Genomic DNA, 8,270 nt, shown 5'->3' on the forward strand with positions numbered 1-8,270 from the left:
CTGGGTGGCTCAGTTGGCTGGAGCACTGACCCATACACCAAAAGTTTGCAGGTTTTTTCCCTGGTCAGGGCACATACCTGGGTTTTGAGTTCAATCCCTGGTCAGGAAGCATGCAGGGGGCAACCAATAGATCTTGTTCTCTCACATCAGTGTTTCTCTCTCTCCCCATACCTCTCTCTCTAAAATCAATAAATATATCCTTGGGTGAGGATTTTTTAAAAAGGACATGACTGTAAGTGTTTATCTCACTAAATCAAAAGTTAGTTAAAAGTAGGATTTATACATGCCTTTTCAAATGTGTAATTCCTGACATATGACATTGTAAGTATAGGTTGCTCAGTAATTGTTTGTTAAATTAACAAAATTGAAAAACTAGACATTTGACACAAGTACATAGACAATCAAAGTACAGTGAATTAATAGTATATTAAAATTATGAACTTGGCTAACAAACTCATACATCACTATTTATGTATTTTTGAAGGATACATATGCCAAGTGGAGTATGTTATAGCATTTTGTTTTAAAGTGTGAAGAATTGTATTCTAATCCAGGGGTTTTAAAACATGGCACAGTTTGAGAATTAAGAAAAGGAGTGGCTGATTCTTCCCATCTAGAGCAATGCTGCAGCTTGAATAATACTGACATTTTATGTGCATATCATTGAATCACAAGAAAAGGTCCATAAACATTAAGAAATTCTCAACAGCTATTTCATGCTCTATCTATGAAGATACCACTGTGTCTTAGTCCATTTGGGTTCCATAACAAAATATTCAAACTGGGTGGCTTATAAACAAAAGACATTTACTTACCATAGTTCTTGAGGCTTGGAAATCCAAGATCAGGATGCTGGCAGATTTGGTATCTTGTTATAGCCTACTCCTGGTTCATACCCAGTTGTTTTATTGCTATATATTCACATGGCAGAAGAGAAAAACACTCTCTTTTCTTTTTTTTAAAAAATAAATTATTTTTTTCTTAAATTTATTTTTATTCTATTTTTCCATCACCATTTATACTCCTCAGCATTAATCTCAATCATGAGATCTCTACCCTCATGACCTAATCACCTTTCAAAGGACTTATTTCCACATACTATCATAATAAGGATTAGACTTAAATATATATAAATTTTGGTGGATACATATACTGAACTTATAACTTACTATACTATAGCTTCTCATATTTACAGACAGCTCAAAAGTGAGATATTTATAAGAATATAAAAATTAGATGTGTCATGTTATCCCCAATCCCACCTTCCTCTTCCTACGACATTGCTGCCTTTCATTTCACTTATCCATGTGCTATGATCACACAGAACATTGTTACTACTATTACTTTAAGCAAAATTATCTCATATCAAATAAGAATAAGAAAAATAAAATATTTCTCTTTTCTCTTTATTTCTTTCTTTCTGTAGCAGTCTTTCTTTCTTTAGGTAGAGCCAAGTTAGTGGCTTGTATTATTTTTCTTTTGCTTAAAGAAATCTTTTAACACTTTTTGTGTGTAGGTATGGTGGCAATAAATTCCTTCAGTTTTTGTTTGCCTAAGAAAGTTTTTATTTCTCCTCCACTTTAAAGAAAAATTTTTCTGGATTTAGAATTCTTAGCTGGTGCTTTTTCTTTTTCTATTTCAACACTTTAAAGATTCATCTCACTTCCTTCTTCCTTGAATGATTTCTGATAAGACATCTACTGTATCCTTGTTTCTCTATAGGTAAGGTGCATTTCCCCCCACCCCCTCATCCTTTCAAGGTTTTTCCCATCTCTCTCTAATTTGGAGAGTGAGGGGTTTTAAATATGGTATGCCTTTGGTAGGCAAAAGTGGGTTTACAGTTGTGAGTATGAAAAACACAGAGTTTATTCTTGTATTATTATTATTTATTCTATTATTTTCTGTGGGAACAACTAAAAACCTACTTTTGCCCTACCCTGTATGTAGTGTTTTGGTATTTATCCCACCTACTGTTCTCTGACTTCACTGGATCTGTGTTTTGGTATCTTTCTTAAATTTTGGACGGCTATCAGTCATTGTTACTTCAAATATTTCTTTCTTCTTATGGTATTCCATTCATGTGTATGTTACATTTTTTAAATATTTTTCCATAGTTTTTAGATTTTCTGTGTTTTTATTTGTTTGTTTTGTTTTCAAATTTATATGGAAAGTGTCTAGTGACCTATCTTCAAGCTCACTGATTCTTTCCTCGGATTTATCTACTCTATGGATGAGCTTATCACAAGTATTTTTCCTGTCTGTTTTAAGGTTTGGGATTCCTAGCATTTCATTTGGATTCTTCCTAAGGGTTTCTATTTTTTGCTTATGTTACCCAAATCTTGTTACATGTTGTTTACTTTTTTTCATTAGGGTTTCGATCACATTACCAAATATTTTTTAAAAACCCTATGCCCTGGCCGGTGTGGCTCTGTTGGTTGGAATGCCATCTCTTAACCAAGAGTTGCAGGTTCAACTCCTTGTCAGGGCGCATTTTTAGGTTACAAGTTGATCCCTGGTCCCAGTGCAGATGAGAGGCAATGGGTTGGTGCTTCTCTCTCACACCATCGCTAAAAAGCAAAGATGTCCTTGAAAAAAATAAAAATGTCCTTGAATGAGAATAAAAAAAATTTTTTAATCCCCTGTGATAATTCTAACATCTGTGTCATATCTGAGTCTGGTTCTAAGGCTTACTTTGTCTTTTAGACTATTTGGCATTATAAATATAAATATTTATATTTAACAATGTATTTATATTTGAATATATTTAATACATTTATTTATAAATATATTTGATATATTAACATTAACTGTAAACAAATGTTTGTTTATTTTAATAGAAACTTACTATTTAAGTGTTCTACCAGTCAATGGCTGCAGCTGTTTCTACTGCAGTTAAACAGATCCCAGTTGCAACTCTCTGAATTCACCTATCTTGCCAGATTGCTATGTAGTGCTTTGGCATAAAACCTCAGTTTTCTGCTTGGTCCACCCATATCATTGATACTCAGTTTGGTTGTTTTTTCCTTATTGCAATGGGAGTTACTTCCAAGCTTTTTACTTGTTACTGAAACTGGAAATGTCTCAGTTCTTTTTAAGTCAGTGACTTTCATCCTTCTTCCTATATCCCAGAATTCTATTGTCAGTCTTATTTTCTCTCTTCTCTGTTATTTTTAATGTGTTTTAAAGATTTTTTGGCAGCTTTATTGGATTCGTAAAGAAGTAAGGTTAATGGATTTGTATATATGTATACATATAACAAATATGTGTGTGTGTGTATGTATGTGTATATATATACCTTGGTGTGTATATATATATATCTTGTCCCCATGGTGGGCCTTAGTTTTCATATATGAAAACATAAAATAGAAGGAATATACTTATTTGTGTACATGTACAATTTCTATTTTTGAAATTTTTTTTATTTTTCAGGGAGAAAACATAAGAATTTTCAGTTTATATATTTTATAATACTGTTTTGAGCATAATAAGGTGCTTTTGATGTTAACTCAATATTTTCCAAATTCTTACCAATTATTTCCCTTTTTTCCACAATATTTTATTTATAAGTAATTATTCATCAAGGTGTGTTCTTCAAAATAAGCTAATTTTTTCATAATGTTTGAGTGGATTAGGGTTTATGAATCATAAAGACACATAATTTATGCATTTGGAGGGATGTATTACCACCTGCTTTCGCTTACAATTAAATTATATACTGAAGATAATAGTAAATATTACTCAAGTTGCTTCCTTAAACATACAAGCACAGTTACCCGATCTATACTGTGAATGAACATTAGGATCTAGAGTTACCTTTTTTTTTTAGGTAAAGGAATATTGGCTTGCAGAAATTAATTGTTTTATGAGAATTTCTATCTGTGAACAGAGGAAATTGCAATAGCCATAAAACAGCTCTGCTAGACACTTAATGAACTTTATTGCTTTAGGGATTAATTTATTTACTGCTTCATTATTCCCACATTCATGAAAATACAGCAGAATCTATTGACAGCTACATATTCTACATGATATGGTTAACTGTCATTGAGGGTAATGTTCCTTATTCACTCCAATTATTTTATCTGATCTTAGACATGTGTCCTTATACTCTTCTCATCATCACAAATGTGTGTCCATTGGTTGTACACGGCTCATAGGGAAAATTTTCTCTGTTTATGCTGAAATTCTTTAAGCAAACTCTTCATTGGTAGAGATAGTTCCTTGAAGTATGCTGCTGCTGTAAGCAAAACCTAAAATACTGGGTATTAAATCTGAGACTGAGTAGTGAAAGGCAAGAAAACTGTTTTTGAAGAAACACTAAAAAAAATGGAATGGAAAACAATATGGAGGATGGAAAAAAGGTAGCCCGTAGTATCCACTCAGTGAAAATTTACTGCTATTTTGGAGAAGAAAGCATATGAACCCAATTAACTGGTAGATTTGGGCAAGATGGCTTCCAGGCAAAATGTTGAAACTAGAGCTAATTAGTTTTAGCAGCATATGATAAGTTACACAAGACTGTCTTTGTGTTAGATCTGTATATGAATCATAGTTTCACTCTTTCATAGCATATAAACTATGGGCAAGTTTCCCTCTCTGGAATTTGGTTTATAAACTCATGGTTAGCATCAGGATGATAATAATAAGCTACTTCAGAGAGGTATTGTGGAGCTTTCATTGCTGGAAAAAAAATGCAATGTGCTTGCCACAACACCTGAAACATAAAAATTCATCAATACAGCCCAAAACACCATAATATCTTAAATGAATAAGTATCTTTCAAATGATTGCATACAGCCTTTACAATAAAATATAATAGGGGAGCCCATCAAGTTCCATCAAATCCACATCAACTAGAAGGAGAGCTCTCTGAGGGCAAGAACATCGTTATTTACATTGCTCTATCCTAGCTTCAAGACAGTGCACATAGTTGACACTCAATAAATATATGTACATTAGATAAGTGATTAATAACAATGCTAAATTTTTGGATGGGAGGGAAGAAGGGGGCTGGTGGGACCCTCCTGTTTGGGACCTGCTGATACAAATGCACTCGTCTATGTTGAGCTAGTGGCTGTGACTGTGTCCATCTGAAAGTGCACACACCTTTTCTAAGAAGATCACTATTGCTCACCTCCACCAGGCTGGTGCCATTTTAGATTATCAAAGGTAAAAACTATGGATTTTCAAACAAAATTTACCAATTTTAAATAATTGCCTAAATTTCTTTTGAAATATTCTCAAGGCTAAACAAAACACAGTGGCAGGCCACATACACCCCGCAATCCACCCATTTGCAATGTCTGAACTTTACCTTTGTCTATTGCTTTATATTACAATAGTTTGTGCTTTAGAGTCTACATCTGAAAAAATGAGGAAACAACAACTATCTCCCATAACTGGATGATCATCTAGTAATATGATGTCTCCTTCCAGGGCAAGCTTCTTTATAAATGATAAAGTGCCCCACAGGAGTAATTGATGATTTATGTTATTCCATAGCTCTTATGCTACACAAAGTTTCATCAAGGCTTCTAACACTTAGATCTAAGTAATTTTTATGGTTCTTTGTTGTTTTTCATTTGTGTAATCACTTTCAAGGGTATACAGGCTGACTAGTCTCTAAAAATTGCTCTTTGTAAAAAACAAGTTTTTTTTTTTTTTAGATTTAAGACTTATTTTTTCACCCCCTGAGTGGATAAGACTCATTGCTAACCTTCTAGCCCCCAAGTCCTCTACTCTTCATAATAAGAGAAACATTTACTCTCACTATCTAGTTTAGAATGTGCCTAATCTTTGGTGGATGACTGGTAATGAGTCAGAGTGTGTGCAGAAGGGTCGGCGGTATTAATCCACCTGGGCATCCAGTAATGGGTCAGTCAGCCCAGTAGTGGCATTCAAAGGTTTGATGGTATTAATAGCCTTCTTTAGATTTTGGAGTGTTGAAGGGAAACTTATAGGCTACAGTTGCCGTCATTGTATCATCAGCCTGATGTCCAGTATATTCCTGTAAAATCCTAAACCAAGAATTCTTGACTAAGATTATGCCATCCACTTAAGGCTTCTTTTTGTTGCTAGAGAATCACTTTAGGTATCAGACTGGAGTCCTCCCCTGTCAGATGTTTTTTTTTATCCCATTCTTGGGAATTCTCATATCTGGTGGCAGAGACAAGTAATAGGAACAAAACTGATCATCCAAAAATTGAACTTGCAATTCCGTCGGACTTGCAAGTGCATGGGAAACCATAGTTCAGTCTGCACAGATAACCTCAAACAAGTAGAAACCCTCCAGAAGCCTCTCACTTTCCTGCTCTGTTTTTTCAGGGGAAGGATCCTTGTGAAAATATATGTAACCCTGTGTAAGTTCATCTGAATGATCTCCAGAGATCACCACGCTATCTCTGTTCTTCCAAATGTACTTGGAAATCAACGTACGTATCCATTGAAGCAAGAACTGCTGTAATGTCATAGGTTTCCAAAGAAGATATGACTTCATCCTTCTGGAAGATATGAATATCTTCCTTAAAGGTAAAGAGGGCTTCATGGTGTTTACTCCCAAAATGATTTGCAAAACTTCCTGGCAGCTAGTACATCAGGACTGTTTTCCATGCCATCTGCAAATGTCTGGAGAGGGTATTGGACCTGTGCCTCTTTTACCTGCTTCAACAGGGTGGCAACAACCAAACTGGAATCCAAGCCCCCTGGAAAAGACAACCAATCCTTCCATCTGTCATCAAACATTTCTTTTTTTTTAAATTAAAAAAATTATTTATTTACTTTTAGAGAGAGGGGAAGGGAGGGAGAAAGAGAAGGAGAGAAACAGTAATGTGCAAGAGATACATCAATCATTTGCCTCTTGTACCCCATGGGGACCTGGCCAGCAACCCAGGCATATGCCCTGTCTGGGAATCAAACTGGTGACCTTTTGGTTCACAGGTTGGAGCTCAATCCACTGAGCTACACCAGCTAGAGTTAAACATTTCTTATAATATTGTTAAAAAGTATCTGGAGGTTGCTCTTCACGGTTTCTATCTCAAAACTGAGAACAGTTTCTCCACATTGTCATATTGCAGTGATGATATTTAACCATTTCCATCTACACACCTTTGTCATTTGGCTTTAAATCCAAAACTTCATAGTGTCCTGGGAGAATAGGTTCTCATTTAAAAAAAAAAGCTGTGGAATATTCAAGTTAACATGAACTTTAGCTTCTGAACACAGCCAAAAATCTATTTCCTGTCATAACTTTAAACAAAGGTTTTACTCATGGATATTTTTGCCCAGGAACACTTTCTTATTGGCTATATCCAGTAAAATAAATGCAAATACCCCCTCCAACATACAAGTCATTTGCTCAATTCCTCTTTTGTCATAAAGATGAAGGATTATCTCACTGTCTACTTTGGTCTAATATTCAAATTCAGAATGCAAAAATATCTCTGGTTGTAGACTTCTCCATTGCAACTCGCAACAAATAAGAGAATTTCTTCACTCAAATTGGTTTCATTCCAAATAGCTGGTCAATCACCACCAACCTGTGAAATCCTAAGTATCAGCTGGTAGATCCATTGACTTTCTCAAAGCAAAATGCATCCGGACCCCTGTGTGCAATCTTCATAGCAATCAGACACCGAACAGAAAGGCAGTCATTGCTGCCAAAGAGGACCCAAATGCCACGCATAGTGCAATGGAGCTACAGGCTCTCTGGGTATAAGCAGGGCAGGTAAGCAAAGAATTCAAGAGCAGAGATACAGAGAGGAGATGTTAGTTGCAGTCAGCAGGCAGGTGGGTGGGCAGAAAGTACTTTTACAAAGTCCTTTCAGGGGCAAAGCAAGGAGATTAGTTACTGGGAGTTTACTTTGTACAGAGCTCCTGGATGCCCTTTGGGCAGTGCATAACCATGGATGTGAGTGAGGGCTTAAATCCAACCTTTAATCTAGTCTTATTACTATCATTATCATTATTGTTATTGTCTAAATAGTGATCCTCCTTCCATTGACCTGCTTAAAATAAACACTTTTTTAAAATAATTTTTTATTTTTCAGTTATATTTGACATAATATTGGGGTGTATATTTGAAGTATACATTATTAGACATTATATAACTAAGTGATCATCCCCAAAATCTTATAGTATGTAACACCATATATAGTTATTATGATATTATTGACTATATCTCCAATGGTGTACTTTACACCCCCATGACTAGTCTATTACTACCAATTTGTAATTCTCAGTCCCTTTGGCTTATACACCCAAATCCCAATACC

The 8,270-nt window shown here is 35.0% G+C and overlaps 1 pseudogene; it reads right to left on the minus strand.

Annotated features, from left to right (window-relative positions):
• Positions 1–5,789: 5,789 nt before the first annotated feature.
• Positions 5,790–7,681, minus strand: LOC129075749 (asparagine synthetase [glutamine-hydrolyzing]-like; annotated as a pseudogene).
• Between the last annotated feature and the right edge of the window lie 589 nt (positions 7,682–8,270).

This window comes from Pteronotus mesoamericanus, unplaced genomic scaffold (assembly GCF_021234165.1).
Source record: "Pteronotus mesoamericanus isolate MK-2021 breed Mesoamerican mustached bat unplaced genomic scaffold, CSHL_Meso_final contig_56, whole genome shotgun sequence".
Classification (NCBI taxonomy): domain Eukaryota; kingdom Metazoa; phylum Chordata; class Mammalia; order Chiroptera; family Mormoopidae; genus Pteronotus; species Pteronotus mesoamericanus.